The following is a 12,553-nucleotide window of genomic DNA, read 5'->3' as shown; positions in this document are numbered from 1 at the left end:
TAGGTGAGGGTTGGCCCTTTCTTCGCTCCTCTTGATTTTCTGACATGCAAAAGCAACGTGCAGGAGTAAACATGAGGCCAAGCATCCCTAGGAAGGTGGCATTTTTCTTGGTCAAACTACTTCCTGCTCGAAGAAGCAACAACAACAAACCATGCAGAAATGTCGTTCCTTGCCAAGCCCCTAATCGATCTTTTTCGTATTCCTTTTTATCTGGTTATGCTCGGTCACATAGAGCATCAAATGGAGAGGCCAAGCAAGTGAGTCTCTTCTCTGTGTGGGCTGGCAGCTTTGCTCTCTTTGGCTGGCGGGAACGGTACCCTAACCTTGATCGCTGCACTAGGCATCCTAGTGGTGGCACTGAACTTCAATCTGTCACCATTCCCAGAAATAGGAGCAGTGCTGGAAATATTCAAAATTAGACACGCTTCCCTCCTAGCAGAATCTTCGGTACATGAAGGGCAGCACATCCGGTTCTGCTTTTCCAACAGAAGGGAGGCCAGGGTGAGCTAATGAGCCACCATCTTCCACAGCAGGACAAAGAGAGCCCATGTAGCGGGGTGAACAGCTCACCAGCTGGCCCCATCTGCAGCAGGTTGCCACGAAGAGCCTGCAGACATCACAGCTGTTTAGCCTCGTATCGGATGGCTCTAAACATGTAAACAGGTACCTGGGCAGAAGAATGTGCAACAGAGCAGTGGGAGCTACCCGTAGGGGAGTAATAGGCACACTGTCAGCGAAAGCTGTCTCTTCAGGGTATCGGACACAGGCTGCCTAGGAAGGAAGATGTGCCTGGTTCCAGAAGGACTCCGACCAGAAAATCCTCAGAAGTTGTTTTATAAACAGCTTCCCTCCTGAGAGAATAATCACGGGTTTTGTAAATATCAATCTCGACGTATTGACGACTTTGAAAAATCAAAGCTGCTTCTTCCAGATGAGCGGTTTCAGCCTCGGCCAGTACCATTCCGTTTTAATCTCCAATGTCTTGTTTCATTATACTTCTTCGGGACACACAAAGGTTTTAGTTTTATACAGTCCCCCATCCGTATTATTCCTTTTCTTCTCTCTTCCTTTAGGGGCATGCTTCTAAAGATCGGCCCCTCTGTAAGATTATGTAATCTCACCTTTATTTTTTAAATTTTTTGTAGTTTACTGTAAACTACAGTCAATATTACCTTTTTATTTGATTTTATTTTATGTTTTCAGTATATGAAGTTTATTGTCAAATTGGTTTCCATACAACACCCAGTGCTCATCCCAACAGGTGCCCTCCTCAATACCCATCGCCCACCCTCCCCGCCCTCCCACCTCCCATCAACCCTCAGTTTGTTCTCAGTTTTCAAGAGTCTTTTATGCTTTGGCTCTCTTCCACTCTAACCTCTTTAATATTACCTTTTTAAAAAGAGAGAGAGAGGGGCGCCTGGGTGGCGCAGTCGGTTAAGCGTCCGACTTCGGCCAGGTCACGATCTCGCGGTCCGGGAGTTCAAGCCCCGCGTCAGGCTCTGGGCTGATGGCTCAGAGCCTGGAGCCTGTTTCCGATTCTGTGTCTCCCTCTCTCTCTGCCCCTCCCCCGTTCATGCTCTGTCTCTCTCTGTCCCAAAAATAAATAAACGTTGAAAAAAAAATTTTAAAAAGAGAGAGAGAAAGAGCGTGTGCGCGTGCATGAGTCGGGGAGAGGCAGAGAGAGAGAGAGAAGGAGAGACTCCCAAGCAGTCTTCACGCTGTCAGCATGGAGCCCGATGCGGGGCTCAGTCCTACGAACCATGAGATCATGATGTGAGCCGAGATCAAGAGTCGAACGCCTAACCTGGGTCACCCTGGCGCCCCTCACCTTTCTTTTTATCTAGTACTGTTAAATTACCCATGCATCAGAAATTCTCAGGAATCACCTGAAGAGGCACCTTGGGAACTTCGGCATCTCTGTAGGCCAGTGGGTCTAAACCTCACCTACATCCCATTTCCCTGGCTTCTAGTTAAAATCCGCAGGCCCCACCCTTAAGGATTCTGCTTCAATAGGTCCACCGAGGGCCCTGAGCATTTGTCTGTCTAACAGGTTCCAAGGACATGCTAATTTTGAGGCTACGGGTCCAGGGACCACACTTGGGAGAACCACAGCTGTAGGTCAAGGTATGGGTTTCCAAACTTGGTTGCACATGAAGTCGCCTAAATAACTTATGACAAATACAAACTTCCTGACCCTGTCACAAAGCTGGATATCAACAAATACAAAATTAAAATGATACAAAATTATCACTCCTGAAGTGGGTTCCTTTCCCCCAAACTCCACCACTATTTTAAAAAATCCTCATCCTTCAAGGTCTAGTGCCCTGTCCATGAAGCAGTTCCCGGCAACAAGGATGCTTTTGTTCTTCTGAACAATCAGACTACTGTATTTGTCCTGTCCTTACTACTCTTTGAATGTGGACTTTTTAAAGAGGGATGCTTTGCCTGAGTCTTCTTGAAATTCTCCTTGGAGACTTAGATAAAGCAGCTGTTTAAAACGGTCTAAATCATTACTTTGTTGTCTCTCATGAGAAATCCAAGTTTCATTTCTTACTGAGATCTTTTATTTGAGTGGTTGCTACCTGTTTGAGGAAAGATATACTTAAAAATCAGCAGCATATACTGCCATTGGCTCTTGACTGCATTAGTTTTGATCCTGCTTTCATGTAAATCTGACTATGCTGAGGATGCTAAAAGGGACCTCTTACTGTGTTGTGTTTCTGCACCTTGGCCTTTATCTCCTTGGCTGCCTCCTCCCTGTTCCCCACCCCACTGGCAGTCTATGGCTGCTTGACCAAACAGTCCAGTGATAAGAGTTCATGAGGAAAAGAGCCATTGAATATTTTTCTGGTACTGGGACACAATGCCGTCTCACTCCCATGCTCCAGGAGCTCAGACTTTGGGGTTTAAAATTTTTTTTAAGTTTATTTATTTATTTTGCAAGAGAGAGAGAGAGAGCGAGAGAGCAGGAGAGGGGCAGAGAGAGACAGAGAGAGAGAGGGAGGGAGAGAGAGAATCCCAAGCGGGCTCTGCACTGTCAGCACAAAGCTTGATGTGGGGCTTGAACTCACGAACCATGAGATCATGACCTGAGCTGAAACCAAGAATCAGATGCTTAACCTACTGAGCCACCCAGGCTCCCCATGAGACTTTGGGGTTTTAGGGTCAACTTTAGAGGTCTCTGTCACCTTCAGTGGACCGTGGAGGTCGGAGGACTTAGTTTTTGGATATTTGTTCCTGAATCCCCCCATACCTAATTGTATACCTAGTCTCCAAATGAAATAGGGTGATTTTTATTTTAGAGAAACCATCAGCTACTTGTCTAGTTTTTTGAAACATAATGGGAATAAAGCATAAAGTAGAAGGGATTAAAATGCTGTTATTTACACTGAAAGTTCACTGATAATTTGTAGCCAAGTCATTCAAGAAGGTGGCCTCTAAAAGTGTGAAATGTGTCTTTTAAAGTGTTCACAGACAACTTACGTTAAAGCAAAGGGTTTACTAAAAGCAGAGCACGAGACCTGTTTCTCTCTTGAGTCTTATATGAACATGAACAGAAAGAGTGGATGGAAACATTTGTTTCAAATTGCTATAAACCTCAAACAGCCGTCCCTGGTCTCCCATCAAAATCATTAATGCTGTGAAGGCTGAGATCAGTGAGGACTGGACCAAAGGTTTATGGCTTTGATAAGCGTATTTGAAGCCTAAGAAAGAAATGAAACAGACCAAGAAATATCTGCCAGAATTTAATGAGATTTGGAGCAATGACTTTATTTGAGAAAATTACATATCTATCTTTATTTTTTTTTTACATTGAGTATGCACGGAGACTCTCATATCCAAATTTCCCAAGCCTGTTATAAGATGGTAGTATGAATCTTTGCAGATTAAATTTACTGATATGCCATCTTTTATTGCAAAATAGGTTGCATCCAGCTATTGTGTAATTTTTGCAATTAATTTTTTGTAATTAATTACACTCATGAGATCGTAACTGGTTTTCTTTAGAAGAAAGAACTGCTCAGAATTTGGGGAAGTGGGTGCTTTTACCCCTGGTATGTGGAAAAGGAAATAATATCTGTGGTACAGTCTTGTAGGGGGTTGTGTGTGTGTGTGTGTGTGTGTGTGTGTGCATGTTTCTATAGATTTCCATGGGGAAGCAGATATAACAATGTGGGAAGCAGTGTGCCCAGTGTCATATATCTCAGATTTCCTAGACCCTGCCCTCCATTTTACTGCCAGGTTAACCTTTTTTTCTGCCTTTGCAACATTTAACATCTGATAGTTTGTTTGTATTAGAAAGAAATTGACAGATTCAAAACCGATATATTCGATGTATATCAAAGAACTACATTTCTAAACTGTATTAAAAGTATACTTATTTCGTGGATTCTATTTAAATTTCTAGAGTAATTTCTATTCAAGCCACATTTAAGAATTGAATATATAGCTAGTAAGGTACTCTAGACCAGGCCGGAGGGTCAGTGTGAACAAAAGCAGGGTTTCGAGAACAGCTTTCACGAGCAGATCCCAAATAACATAAGCAAAAGTATAGTACTCACTTTATAGCAAATTACCTTTGTATAGCACCTTAGATATAAATACTTAGTGGTTATGAAGTTATAAAGATTAATATTTCAAGCAGTGTGGTCTGTGATCAAAAGAGTAACAATATCCCCTTCCAGATCACCTCCTCTGAGATTATACCACTACCCCCATACCCTGCCCTAAAACACAAATACCAAGTAGCAAATTCTCCCCTCAGAGGCCCAGAACACTTGCTCGCTGTGCAGCAGGATACAATTATCTTGGGAGGTTTTTGTAAACTTTTTCTGTGCATGTAAAAGTTTTGCTACTGTTAATAATTCTCTCTGTGTGAAGATCTATTTTAAAGAGTGTGGGAGCAGGGAAGGGTAGGTAGGAATGAAAAATACATTCTAGATACCACCCTTTAATGGTACATCCCACTAACCTAAATCTAGCCAGCAGGCCTTTGAAAAGCTAAACATCCAAGGTCAAGAACTGCCCAGCAGCCGGAGCTTGCAGAATTATTTTTTTATTGCAACACACACACACACACACACACACACACACACACACAGACACTTATCTAGACACACAACACACATGTAAAATATTTTTTTTAGCACATAATAAGTGCTGGGTAACTAGGTGCTGGTTGGTAGGCTGAATCCAGTTGTTTCAAGTTTTTGGGTTTTGTACTCAAACTTCTGCTACTTCAGCATTTCAGATACATTCATTCCTAATATGTTAGTGGCAACATTACCAAGTTCCCCAAATCACAAGCACTGTTTTCCAGAGCTTTCTTATTTATTTATTTATTTATTTATTTATTTATTTATTTATGCATCTGTCCACAAGCTTCCACCTCATTATAAGGGCGAAGTCTCAGGCATCCGACTTCTCTGGGCTCTGCTGGGAGTGGAAGAAAGACATCTGACTTGACGATGAGTATTTTCATTGTCCAGTGAATCAGTATATGTATATTTACCATTAAAGCCGTTTGCCATGTCCCTGAAGGTGTGCTAATGATTGTGGAGGACTTGGAAAGCTTCAGGGAGATGTTCAAGCAGAAATTAAAGTGACACCCACTACCTCCGCTTGCACAGTTCACAAGTTACTTTGAAACTGACCTGAGCATACTCAGACTGGGGGCCGCACGCACGGACCAGCCTCCTGCACTACACAAGTCAAAGTCAGGCAGGCACACCTCCTCCTGGGGAAAGGGTTGGGGCATCTTGTGCGGCTCTTTTTTCCTCTCTGCACTTCTTCTTACCTTTGATAATTAGAGCTCGTGGGGAAAGGCACCCAAATCTCGACCCTCTTTCCAAAACTCAAAGGAGACTCTTGGGGGGCACTGGCAATGAATGGCCCAGTTGCAGGGATGGGCAACACCTTCCCCAAAACCAAAGCGGAAAGAGATAAGACCATGGGCTGGTTCCTGCCTGAGTCGTAAGGACAGAGGAAGAAAGGTGATTCTGGAGCCAGGAGGTTCTGATCCGAAACTGTGGGCAAACTCGTGCTGCAGGAAGTATTCTGTGTGGGAGCAGAAGTTGCCTGCTGATGCCGGGAAGCGTGGCTGAGTTTTGTCCCTCTGATTATCCTGGGTGACGGTTCTTGGAATCTAGTTGTAGGAGGATCACTAGGAAACTTGCTAAAAAACTGAGTTCTCTGTCTTTTCACAGAGTTTCTGTTACAGTGGCCTAGAATTGGGCTCAGAAAGGTGCATTTTTAACAACCATCATGGGTGTTTCTCCCTCCGGTGGTCGGTGGAGGAGGTATTTTAAGAAGTGCCACTGGCCATAGAGAATAGGGTCCAAGGCAGAGCGAAGCCTTTCTTTTCTTACAAATATTGGTCATTTTTTTTTTCTTGAAAATGGCCAGTACCACCTTTTCGCCCCACTGCTATGGGATAGTGGCCACGGGAGCCCTGAGCCAGGTCTCGCCTACATGCAGTGGGGCATGAACAATGCCTGGGATTTCTGGGCCACAGGAATAGATGCCGATGTGAGGGCAGGGGCAAGAGAAAGAAGGAAGCAACGAAAAGCATCAACTGTCAGGAACTAATGGGAGAAACTGATTCCCAGGCAGGGCAGTGCTGCCTTCACCTCTGAGAGCAACCAGTCATGTCTCCCCGATGTTAGCGTTCTGGTTCAAGATAAATGGTAGTTGAGGATGAGAGGGGTGGGCAATGAGCTTTCTTGGAAGTCTGGATTCAGTGGACTTGAGTAAGTACCCAGGAGACTGGAAGACCATGCCAGGTAGAGAAACCAGTGAAAACCAGGCAGCCCTCGCAGTGGAGGTGGTCACGTGAACAGGCAAGGTAGAGAAGAAATTCCAGTTTTTGGCAGAATACATAAAGATGGGAAGCCAACAATTAGAGGTGGAAACCAGAGGTGGAATCCAGAACCTGGAGGAAATTTCCAGACGCGGGACATTTGCTTTTGGCTAGAAGATAGCGGGTGGGATATAGGATTGCTGAGTTGCCTCGTGTATTCCAGGAACAGGAGTGTTCACTTTGGAGTTACCCTCGTGCGGTGGTTCGAATTGTGCCCGACCTCCAAAGGTAGGTCCATTCAGAACCTGTGAACGGGGCTTTATTTGATAAAAGTGTCATTGCAAATATAATTAAGTTAAAGATCTCAAGATAAGATCCTCCTGGATGAGGGTGAGCCACACATCCAATGACAAGTGTCCTGAGAAGAGGAAAGGAGAAGGGGAGAGCGCAGAAGAGAAGGTGATAGGAATATGGTGGCAGGGATTGGGGTGATGTGTCTGCAGGTCAGGGCACATCCAGGACAGCCAGCAGCCACAGAAGCTAGGAGAGAGGCTTGGAAAGGGACTGTGCCCTGAAGCCTCCAGAAGGAACCAACCTTGCCAGCACCTTGATTTCAGACCTCTGGCTTCCAAAACTGTGAGAGAATGCCTTTCTGTTGTTGGAAAGCACTGGGTTTGTGGTAATTTGCAACCCTAGGAAACAAACACATCTTTTCCGCCGTTCTCGATGTTATAGATTTGGGCAACCTGGCGTTCTGCTTTGAAAATGCAAGTATCTCAGGGAGTTAAGTGTTTATTATTCGTCATGCAGAAGAAGTTTTGTTAACTAAACATTTTACTCCTCCTAATGACCTAGGAAAGAGAAATAGTTGTGAGTTATTCCCAGGGGTTGGGGAAGAAAAACCGGAGAATTGGAATCAAACACTTCTACTTTAGGCATATTTTGTTACTGGCTGTTTGACCACGGGAAAGTCACTTAACCTCTCTGAAAATTAGTTTCGATATCTATAAGATGAGAATTTTAATGCTTATATATCAAGCTGCTGCAATATAAGGAATCAGTAAGACAGGCCCTGTCAAGCTGTTTGTAGAACCTTGGGCGATTATATGAACGTATAATAGCATTTGCTTTGTGGCAGGGAACGCTTTTAGGAGGAAGAGCTGCTTAGATTTATAGAAAAGGTTGGCCTGGAATGAAGCGGGAGACAAGGACAGGTAGCCCCAAACCTCTGCTATGAAATGTTTCCTGGTCTAATGAAAACAGAAGGGATTTCAAATGTACCCCAGCACATATCGTTCTTCCTGGTCCAGGAACACTTTCCATGAAAAGGGCTCTGGCCAACTGATCTGGAACCCTAACATGGTGTTTGATACAACGTCTGTGAAGAAGAAAAATGTAGTTGAGGTGACAAATAATATCGAGACCAACTTTGCAACTGGATCCACTTCTCGGTTAGTGACATGCTGTTGGGAGTGTCAGTGTTGAGTGACATCTTAGTGCCCCGAGTTTATGTAGCTTCTAAAGGTACTGTGTTCATGCATAAGGAACGTTTGGGTTTTTTTAAATATTGATTTATTTTTGAGAACGAGACAAAGTGCAAACAGAGGAGGGGCAGAGAGAGAGGGAGACACAGAATCCGAAACAGGCTCCAGGCCCCGAGCTGTCAGCACAGAGCCCGACGCGGAGCTCGAACTCGTGAACCGTGAGATCATGGCCTGAGCCGAAGTCGGACGCTCAACCGACTGAGCCACCCAGGTGCCCCGGAATGTTTTTGGTTCTAGAACAGTGTTTCTCAAACCCGAGCAGTGTGCAGACACTTGGAAAAGGAAAACAAAATGTCTAGACTTCAATTTAATAGTTTTCACAATGTGCTACCTGAGTGAATACAACACAAAGCTAAACGGGCACAGGGCGTCCATGAACGCCATGCTGGCTCTCCAGATTGTGCTGAGCAGGGACCACACGGAAGCAACTCTACCTAAGGGCCCTGCAGTTGGCGTTGATCTTGGCACCACCTGCTCTTGTGTGGGTGTCTTCCGGCACAGGAAAGTGGAAATGATCAGGGAAATCAAACCACCCCAAGTTATGTCACCTTTAGTGACACCAAACCATTGATTGATCCAGTCGCAATGAATCCCAGCAACACAGTTTTTGATGCCAAGCACCTGATTGGACGTAGATTCGACGATGCTGTTGTCCAGTCCGATAGGAAGCATTGGCCCTTCATGGTGGTGAATGATGCTGGCAGGCCCAAAGTCCAAGCAGAATACAAGGGAGAGACAAAACTGTTTCTATCCAGAAGAGACGTCCTCTCTGGTTTTGACAAAGATGAAGGAAATTGCAGAGGCCTATCTCGGGAAGACTGTTCCCAAGGCTGTTGTCGCAGTACCTACTTACTTCAATGGTGCTCAGCGTCAAGCTAGCAATGATGCTGACCTGTTGCAGGCCTCAGTGTACTCAGATTCATCAATGAACCAACTGCTGTGGCTGTTGCTTATGACTTAGACAAAAAGGTTGGAGCTGAAAGGAATGTGCTCATCTTTGACTTCGGAAGTGGCGCTTTTGATGTGTCAGCTCCCACTATTGAAGATGGGATCCTTGAGGTGAAATCTACATCTGGAGACACCCACTTAGGTGAAAAAGACTTTGACAACCGAATGGTCAACCATTTTATTGCAGAGTTCAAGTGTAAATGTAAGAAGGACATCAGCGAGAACAAGAGGGCAGTCCATCACCTCCATGCTGCTCGCAAATGTGCTAAGCATATACTTTCTTCCAGCACCCAGGCCAGTGTTTTCTTTTTTAATTTTTTTAACGTTTATTTATTTTTGAGACAGAGAGAGACAGAGCATGAACGGGGGAGGGGCAGAGAGAGAGGGAGACACAGAATCGGAAGCAGGCTCCAGGCTCTGAGCCATCAGCCCAGAGCCCGACGCGGGGCTCGAACTCACGGACCGTGAGATCGTGACCTGAGCCGAAGTCGGACGCTCAACCGACTGAGCCACCCAGGCGCCCCCCCAGGCGCCCCCCAGCACCCAGGCCAGTATTGAGAGTGATTCTTTGTATGAAGGAATCAACTTCTATACCTCTATTACTCACGCCCAGTTTGAAGAATTAAGTGCTGACCTGTTCCACGGCACCCTGGACCCTGTAGAAAAAGCCCTTTGGGATGCCAAACTAGACAAGTCTTGGATCCATGATATTGTCCTGGTGGGTGGTTCTATCCGTATTCCCAAGTTCATAGACTTCTTCAAGACTTCTTCAATGGAAAGGAACTGAATAAGACCATCAACCCTGATGAGGCTGTTGCTTATGATGCAGCTGGCCAGGCAGCCATTCTTCCTGGAGAAATATCTGAAAATGTTCAAGATTTGCTGCTGTTGAATGTCACTCCTCTTTCTCTTGGCATTGAAACTGGTAGAGGAGTCATGACTGCCTTATCAAGGGCAATACCACTATTCCTACCCCTTTCCTAAGATTGAAGTCACTTTTGATATTGATGCTAATGGCATTCTCAGGGTCTCTGCTGTGGATAAGAACACAGGAAAAGAGAACGAGATTGCCATCACAAAGGACAAGGGCTGATTGAGCAAGGGAGACATTGAGCTCATGGTCCAGGAAGCCGAGAAGTACAAAGCTGAAGATGAGACGCAGTGGGACAAGGTGTCTTCCAAGAATTCACTTGAATCTCACACATTCAACATGAAAGCAACCATTGAAAATGAAAAACTTCAGTGCAAAATCAACAATGAGGACAAACAGAAGATTCTTGACAAGTGTAATGAAGTCATCAACTGGTTTGATAAGAACCAGACTGCTGATAAGGAAGAATTTGAACATAGCAGAAAGAGCTAGAGAAAGTCTGCAACCCCATCATGACCAAGCTGTACCAGAGCGCAGGAGGCGTGCTGGGAGGAATGTTTTGGGGCTTCCCTGGTGGTGGAGCTCCCCCATCTGGTGGTGCCTCCTCTGTGCCCACCATTGAAGAGGTTGATTAAGCCAACCTGAGAATAGGTCTAGCATTGTTCTGCATGAGACGTTTGAAGGACCCAAATCGGTAGCAAATGCCATGGAAGTTTTAAAGTCAAGCTGCTGTAGTAAATAAACTAGGAATCCTTGATACTTGAATATGGAATGTGTGTGCAGGGGAAGGAAATAAACATTGCACTTTATGAGCACTGTATGGTAAGTGGAAAATGCAATGTCTTAAATAAAACTGTATTTAAAATCGGCACCAAAAATAAAATAAAATAAATAGGCACAAAGTCCCTATACTTGCTGCTTTCATATAGGCCAAACATTAAATACAACAAAAACTAAAAACAACCACTATAAAACACTGGCTAATTTAGTGTGACTGATGATATTCTTTGCTAGTTGATTCACTGATCACAATGTGAACTGGGTACTGAATGCTGACTCAAGTTCTTTGGAGTTTGGCATGCCCCATATTCTCCAGGACTTTCTCTCTTGGAAGTTCTGCAAACCCTAATTTGTGCAGCAGGCTGTACAAATACATCTATTACATTTGACTTGTTTCTTTTCTCATTAGTCTGTGAGAATGAGTAGCAGCCGTGTCAACCCTGCAGACATAAAAATAAATGCCAGTATGGGCTCTGGTCATCTGTGATGTACCATGATCGTCCAGATGATCCCGAAGATGTCAATATTACTGTGTTAAGGTTGTCATCTAAATGAAAACACCACATTAAACATTCTCATAGTAGTAGCCATGGACCACTTTGAATACATCTTTGGAACTCTGTCGACTCACCACAGCTTAGAAACACTGGTTTATACAGAACCTGGGCTTAATATATGAATTAGGTTTTTTCATTTTACATTTATTACAAATATAATAGATATTCACTGTAGACATTTCAGAAAATTGAAATAATTCAAAAAATAAAATAAACACTATAATGCCATCATGCAGAGAAAAGGCACCGTTAACATTTAAATATCTTTTGTTTCACTATGCAAATACATGTGTATGCATATCGTTCTGTACCCTATTGAAGAACTTTTTTTCACTTAGCAAAGCACTGAGGGCAGCTTTCCAGATTACTAAATATTCTCCTACAATAACATTTTGATTGCCTTCAATTCGTCAATTCTTGGTGTCTGTCAGAATGTTCTTAATTGAATATTTAGATTGTTTCCAGTTTTCTGCCATCATAAATTATGCTGTGATAAATGAGCTTATTCCTGAGTTTTGTTACTCGTGAATAATGAGTGTATTTACTCGTGGGATATTGTCCTAGTATTATAACTCCTACATGAAAGAGAATGCAAAATTTAAAAGATTTGTGCACATACTAATTTTATGAATCAATATGTTAAAATAAAGACGTGGTGGTGATAACTCATAGCTGGATGAGGACGCATGGCTTAGGTGATTGTGAAAAATGATTGGTTCATTATTGGTACTCTGGGACAGAGAAAGCTGACTTAAAATGAAAACTTTTTAATATCATAGGGCAGTAATTTATTTGCATATAAAGGGCCTATTATTATTGTTTTACATGAATGAATACATGATTTTTTCTCTTACTTTTTTGGAAATAATTATAAACTCAGAAGAAGTTGCAAAAATAGTATAGAGAGATCCCCTGTACCCTTCCTTCAGCTTTCCCCAGAGGTAGCATGTTACTTAACTATGGTACATTATCAGAACCAGGATATTGATATTGGGATTATACTATTAACTAGATTATAGAGCTTACTCAGATTTTACCAATTTCTATTTATTTT

At 43.5% G+C, this 12,553-nt stretch overlaps 1 protein-coding gene and 1 pseudogene across 2 annotated transcripts in view; both read left to right on the top strand.

The window, feature by feature from the left end:
• RCAN2 (regulator of calcineurin 2) overlaps positions 1–12,553 on the top strand; it is a 275,296-nt gene that overhangs the window by 86,124 nt on the left and 176,619 nt on the right. The window lies entirely within an intron of this gene.
• On the top strand, positions 8,614–10,827 carry LOC115514020 (annotated as a pseudogene).

This window comes from Lynx canadensis, chromosome B2 (assembly GCF_007474595.2).
Source record: "Lynx canadensis isolate LIC74 chromosome B2, mLynCan4.pri.v2, whole genome shotgun sequence".
Classification (NCBI taxonomy): domain Eukaryota; kingdom Metazoa; phylum Chordata; class Mammalia; order Carnivora; family Felidae; genus Lynx; species Lynx canadensis.
This window is presented reverse-complemented; position numbering and strand designations above follow the sequence as displayed.